The sequence below is a fragment of the Electrona antarctica genome (genome assembly GCF_951216825.1).
Source record: "Electrona antarctica genome assembly, contig: scaffold_206, whole genome shotgun sequence".
Classification (NCBI taxonomy): domain Eukaryota; kingdom Metazoa; phylum Chordata; class Actinopteri; order Myctophiformes; family Myctophidae; genus Electrona; species Electrona antarctica.
The window spans coordinates 141,054-148,553 of NW_027637825.1; the positions used below are offsets into that span (position 1 = coordinate 141,054).

The 7,500-nt window shown below is 39.5% G+C and overlaps 1 protein-coding gene across 1 annotated transcript in view; it reads right to left on the minus strand.

The window, feature by feature from the left end:
* The window catches only part of LOC306918624 (thrombospondin type-1 domain-containing protein 7A-like), a gene marked incomplete at both ends in the record, with an annotated part of 147,684 nt that overhangs the window by 66,532 nt on the left and 73,652 nt on the right, over positions 1-7,500 (minus strand). The gene's annotated exons all lie outside the window — the stretch shown is intronic.

Sequence of the window (7,500 nt, forward strand, 5' to 3'; positions counted from 1 at the left end):
CTACTACTGTCTGGAGATGGATGAGGACAATATGATGTGATATTAATACCTACTACTGTCTGGAGATGGATGAGGACAATATGATGTGATATTAATACCTACTACTGTCTGGAGATGGATGAGGACAATATGATGTGATATTAATACCTACTACTGTCTGGAGATGGATGAGGACAATATGATGTGATATTAATACCTACTACTGTCTGGAGATGGATGAGGACAATATGATGTGATATTAATACCTACTACTGTCTGGAGATGGATGAGGACAATATGATGTGATATTAATACCTACTACTGTCTGGAGATGGATGAGGACAATATGATGTGATATTAATACCTACTACTGTCTGGAGATGGATGAGGACAATATGATGTGATATTAATACCTACTACTGTCTGGAGATGGATGAGGACAATATGATGTGATATTAATACCTACTACTGTCTGGAGATGGATGAGGACAATATGATGTGATATTAATACCTACTACTGTCTGGAGATGGATGAGGACAATATGATGTGATATTAATACCTACTACTGTCTGGAGATGGATGAGGACAATATGATGTGATATTAATACCTACTACTGTCTGGAGATGGATGAGGACAATATGATGTGATATTAATACCTACTACTGTCTGGAGATGGATGAGGACAATATGATGTGATATTAATACCTACTACTGTCTGGAGATGGATGAGGACAATATGATGTGATATTAATACCTACTACTGTCTGGAGATGGATGAGGACAATATGATGTGATATTAATACCTACTACTGTCTGGAGATGGATGAGGACAATATGATGTGATATTAATACCTACTACTGTCTGGAGATGGATGAGGACAATATGATGTGATATTAATACCTACTACTGTCTGGAGATGGATGAGGACAATATGATGTGATATTAATACCTACTACTGTCTGGAGATGGATGAGGACAATATGATGTGATATTAATACCTACTACTGTCTGGAGATGGATGAGGACAATATGATGTGATATTAATACCTACTACTGTCTGGAGATGGATGAGGACAATATGATGTGATATTAATACCTACTACTGTCTGGAGATGGATGAGGACAATATGATGTGATATTAATACCTACTACTGTCTGGAGATGGATGAGGACAATATGATGTGATATTAATACCTACTACTGTCTGGAGATGGATGAGGACAATATGATGTGATGTTTCCAATGGATCCAGTTATAAAATAATATCTAAAAACACAGATTGCCTTTTTTCACCTATACTTTAAACCTGCAGCTGATTTCCGCGGCTTTCAATTGCATTTGTGTTTACCTGATTTGTTTTGAACTTTGTGTTTAATGCATTATGCATATTATTATGCTTTGAAGTGGGGTTTTTTTAATAATTGTTTTTCATTTGCTTTGATCCTTTGAATTGTATTTGGGGTTTTTGTAACAACATGTACAGCACTTTGGTCAGCTTGTGTGTTTGTTGTAAACATGCTATACAAATAAATACAGTTTGATATGATTTGATTTAATTTCACCTCTTTCACTTTCGCAAAGAAAATATGCCGATCTACAAGGTCACAACAAGTCACGTCGCGTCGCATTTCGAGCTTGTAGATCGGCTCTTTTCTCTGCTCTGTACTCTCACGCATGTGTTGAAGTATAGCAGGGACCTTAATGTATGCTCTGTACTCTCACGCATGTGTTGAAGTATAGCAGGGACCTTAATGTATGCTCTGTACTCTCACGCATGTGTTGAAGTATAGCAGGGACCTTAATGTATGCTCTGTACTCTCACCGATGTGTTGAAGTATAGCAGGGACCTTAATGTATGCTCTGTACTCTCACGCATGTGTTGAAGTATAGCAGGGACCTTAATGTATGCTCTGTACTCTCACGCATGTGTTGAAGTATAGCAGGGACATTAATGTATGCTCTGTACTCTCACGCATGTGTTGAAGTATAGCAGGGACATTAATGTATGCTCTGTACTCTCACACATGTGTTGAAGTATAGCAGGGACATTAATGTATGCAAAAACATCAAAGATATGGAGACCAAATATGGAGATACAAGCTTAGCTTTCTGTCTAACGGCTGCTGTAGGAATACAGGGACTACAGGGAGGCTACTGTACAACATCAGCAAAATATTATAATCACCACCGCTCTACTGTACCACATCTCTATGATGTCTATAGATCTAATATTATAATCTCTACCGTACCACATCTCTATGATGTCTATAGATCTAATATTATAATCTCTACCGTACCACATCTCTACTGATGTCTATAGATCTAATATTATAATCTCTACCGTACCACATCTCTATGATGTCTATAGATCTAATATTATAATCTCTACTGTACCACATCTCTGTGATGTCTATATATCTAATATTATAATCTCTACTGTACCACATCTCTATGATGTCTATAGATCTAATATTATAATCTCTACCGTACCACATCTCTATGATGTCTACAGTCTATAGATATAATATTATAATCTCTACTGATGTCTATAGATCTAATATTACAATTTCTACCGTACCACATCTCTGTGATGTCTATAGATCTAATATTATAATCTCTACTGTACCACATCTCTATGATGTCTATAGATCTAATATTATAATCTCTACTGTACGACATCTCTACTGATGTCTATAAATCTAATATTATAATCTCTACTGTACGACATCTCTACTGATGTCTATAGATCTAATATTATAATCTCTACTGTACGACATCTCTACTGATGTCTATAGATATAATATTATAATCTCTACTGTACCACATCTCTACTGATGTCTATAGATCTAATATTATAATCTCTACTGTATGACATCTCTACTGATGTCTATAGATCTAATATTATAATCTCTACTGTATGACATCTCTACTGATGTCTATAGATCTAATATTATAATCTCTACTGTATGACATCTCTACTGATGTCTATATATCTAATATTATAATCTCTACTGTACGACATCTCTACTGATGTCTATAGATCTAATATTATAATCTCTACTGTATGACATCTCTACTGATGTCTATAGATCTAATATTATAATCTCTACTGTACGACATCTCTACTGATGTCTATAGATCTAATATTATAATCTCTACATCTCTACTGATGTCTATAGATCTAATATTATAATCTCTACTGTACGACATCTCTACTGATGTCTATAGATCTAATATTATAATCTCTACATCTCTACTGATGTCTATAGATCTAATATTATAATCTCTACATCTCTATGATGTCTATAGATCTAATATTATAATCTCTACTGTACCACATCTCTATGATGTCTACAGTCTATATATCTAATATTATAATCTCTACTGTACGACATCTCTACTGATGTCTATAGATCTAATATTATAATCTCTACTGTACGACATCTCTACTGATGTCTATAGATCTAATATTATAATCTCTACTGATGTCTATAGATCTAATATTATAATCTCTACTGATGTCTATAGATCTAATATTATAATCTCTACTGTATGACATCTCTACTGATGTCTATAGATATAATATTATAATCTCTACTGATGTCTATAAATCTAATATTATAATCTCTACTGTATGACATCTCTACTGATGTCTATAGATCTAATATTATAATCTCTACTGATGTCTATAGCTCAGATGTAAAGGCCTTCTCAGACAGGCAGTGACCGACACGCCTAGTAATTCATTTTCAATGAGTGGGGCGTTTTTTGGACGCGCAGAGAAGGTAAGCCGACAACGGAAGCGTGTTTTCACGGGTGCGGTCCCGTGAAGCTGCTCGTTTCGTGCACAGCACACGCCCGCTGGCGACTAGACCTGGAGCGCAGTGAGATTTTCTTTTTTTTTCTTCCTTTTTTTTAACGCTGCGCTGATCCAAGCGTCTGAAAAGGACCTCATGAGTGCAGAACGTATACAATCTAATGTCCACAGTTTAACCCATTTTGGGCGGGAACCCCTTTTGGTGTTTTAAGCATTATGTTACACTTTAGCTATTGAAAAATAGCAGATCTACAAGCTCATAGCGCGCCACTTGGTGGCGCGCTATGAGCTTGTAGGTCTGCAATTTTTTTTAAATCGTGAAAATGCGGCACAAATCTTTGAATATATTCTTTCAGAGCGAACGTTTTTAACTCAAATCTTTGCTTCTGGGAGGTTCCTATCATTTTTGGGGTCCTTGACATGAAATATTGAGAACCACTGATACAGAAACATGAGGTATTTCAGAAAACTGTCAGGATTTAGAAGACGTCAGGCCTAAATGGGTTAAGATTGTATAGGATGTTAAATCTATCCTACAGTCTAGTATTGCACAACGTATAAAACCTCTACTAATGACTAACAGTCTAACATCGTATAGGATGTCTACCCTAATGACTAACAGTCTAACATCCTATATGATGTCTACCCTAATGACTAACAGTCTAACATCGTATAGGATGTCTACCCTAATGACTAACAGTCTAACATCCTATAGGATGTCTACCCTAATGACTAACAGTCTAACATCGTATAGGATGTCTACCCTAATGACTAACAGTCTAACATCGTATAGGATGTGTACCCTAATGGCTAACAGTCTAACATCGTATAGGATGTGTACCCTAATGGCTAACAGTCTAACATCGTATATAACGACATAACAGTACCAAAGATGGGAGGAACCAGGGCCAGCCGGGAGACTCCTTAGAGAAGAAGAACAGTGAGTTCAGATCAGTTCTGGAGATTCATACACTCATTAAAGATGGAAATAACTGTACAGCATCTGTTATGCTGACACTGAGTCTACAGTGATATTCACTATGTTTACTAACACTGAGTCTACAGTGATATTCACTATGTTTACTAACACTGAGTCTACAGTGATATTCACTATGTTTACTAACACTGAGTCTACAGTGATATTCACTATGTTTACTAACACTGAGTCTACAGTGATATTCACTATGTTTACTAACACTGAGTCTACAGTGATATTCACTATGTTTACTAACACTGAGTCTACAGTGATATTCACTATGTTTACTAACACTGAGTCTACAGTGATATTCACTATGTTTACTAACACTGAGTCTACAGTGATATTAACTATGTTTACTAACACTGAGTCTACAGTGATATTCACTATGTTTACTAACACTGAGTCTACGTTTTTAAACCTCTGTTCTACCATCTAGAAGACACAGCTCTATAGTGAAGAACCAGTTCTATCACAGACAGCTCTATAGGACTATAGGAACTGGTCTATAGCTACAGACAGCCCTCTGGGCTATATGAACTGGTCTATAGCTACAGACAGCCCTCTGGGCTATAGGAACTGGTCTATAGCTACAGACAGCCCTCTGGGCTATAGGAACTGGTCTATAGCTACAGACAGCCCTCTGGGCTATAGGAACTGGTCTATAGCTACAGACAGCCCTCTGGGCTATAGGACCTGGTCTATAGCTACAGACAGCCCTCTGGGCTATAGGAACTGGTCTATAGCTACAGACAGCCCTCTGGGCTATAGGAACTGGTCTATAGCTACAGACAGCCCTCTGGGCTATATGAACTGGTCTATAGCTACAGACAGCCCTCTGGGCTATAGGAACTGGTCTATAGCTACAGACAGCCCTCTGGGCTATAGGAACTGGTCTATAGCTACAGACAGCCCTCTGGGCTATAGGACCTGGTCTATAGCTACAGACAGCCCTCTGGGCTATAGGAACTGGTCTATAGCTACAGACAGCCCTCTGGGCTATAGGAACTGGTCTATAGCTACAGACAGCCCTCTGGGCTATAGGAACTGGTCTATAGCTACAGACAGCCCTCTGGGCTATAGGAACTGGTCTATAGCTACAGACAGCCCTCTGGGCTATAGGAACTGGTCTATAGCTACAGACAGCCCTCTGGGCTATAGGAACTGGTCTATAGCTACAGACAGCCCTCTGGGCTATAGGAACTGGTCTATAGCTACAGACAGCCCTCTGGGCTATAGGAACTGGTCTATAGCTACAGACAGCCCTCTGGGCTATAGGAACTGGTCTATAGCTACAGACAGCCCTCTGGGCTATAGGAACTGGTCTATAGCTACAGACAGCCCTCTGGGCTATAGGAACTGGTCTATAGCTACAGACAGCCCTCTGGGCTATAGGAACTGGTCTATAGCTACAGACAGCCCTCTGGGCTATAGGAACTGGTCTACAGACAGCCCTCTGGGCTATAGGAACTGGTCTATAGCTACAGACAGCCCTCTGGGCTATAGGACCTGGTCTATAGCTACAGACAGCCCTCTGGGCTATAGGACCTGGTCTATAGCTACAGACAGCCCTCTGGGCTATAGGAACTGGTCTATAGCTACAGACAGCCCTCTGGGCTATAGGACCTGGTCTATAGCTACAGACAGCCCTCTGGGCTATAGGACCTGGTCTATAGCTACAGACAGCCCTCTGGGCTATAGGACCTTACCCTGCATGACAGTGATCCAGGCAACAACCCTAGCGGTGGCTGTGGAGGAATGCAGGAACACACATAGTCACACTACTTCATCAACTGTAGGCTTTAGTCACATAGAACTACACATCCCACCATGCAATCGGCTAGCGTTTATATATGTCTATGGGCTGGTACAACTACACATCCCACAATGCACTGGGCCATATAGCCTTTATATATGTCTATGGTCTGCTAGAAATACACATCCCAGAGTGCACTGGGCCACTCACCCTCTCCTGTGTTGTAGGCCAGTATGGAACGTGCTCTGGTCTGGTAGAACTACATATCCCACTCACCCTCTCCTGCGTTGTAGGCCAGTATTGAGCGTGCTCTGGTCTGGTAGAACTACATATCCCACTCACCCTCTCCTGCGTTGTAGGCCAGTATGGAGCGTGCTCTGGTCTGGTAGAACTACATATCCACATCTCATTGTAAATAGAATCTAAACGCGTGAATCTTTTTACAATGACGTTATTTTTCAGAAAGGAATCCATTGAGGGTTAAAATGGGTCTTAATGCTTCCAACTCGAGTAGAATTATTAATGTTTTGTACAAGTGTCCATGACAAAGAAAATATATGATGTGGAGACAATAAAGACTATTATTATCATTATTATTGAAGGTGGTAACAGTCCATTTGCTCAGTACAATATTTTGGGGGCATATTTAGAATGTACAGGGTTGGGTATGTTGAATCTAGTTTGCAATTGCAATTTAGTTGACACAATGAAATAAAATGGCGATAGTATCCAGTGTGGGGCAGACGGCCTGTCAGACAGATTTCAGAGAGCAGCAGCTTTGTTGTTGCGAGGAAAGGAAGGCGGTACAATTAGACTTTCGTGGTTGTTTTCGTCTCAGATTTAGTCCGACGGAACGTCACAGTATAACTCAATGGGGATACAGTATAACTCTATGGGGACACAAAAGCGACACAAAAGTAGGAACCGGAAGTATCTCTGGAGGGGGTGCTCACGTCACGGCTAAAATAC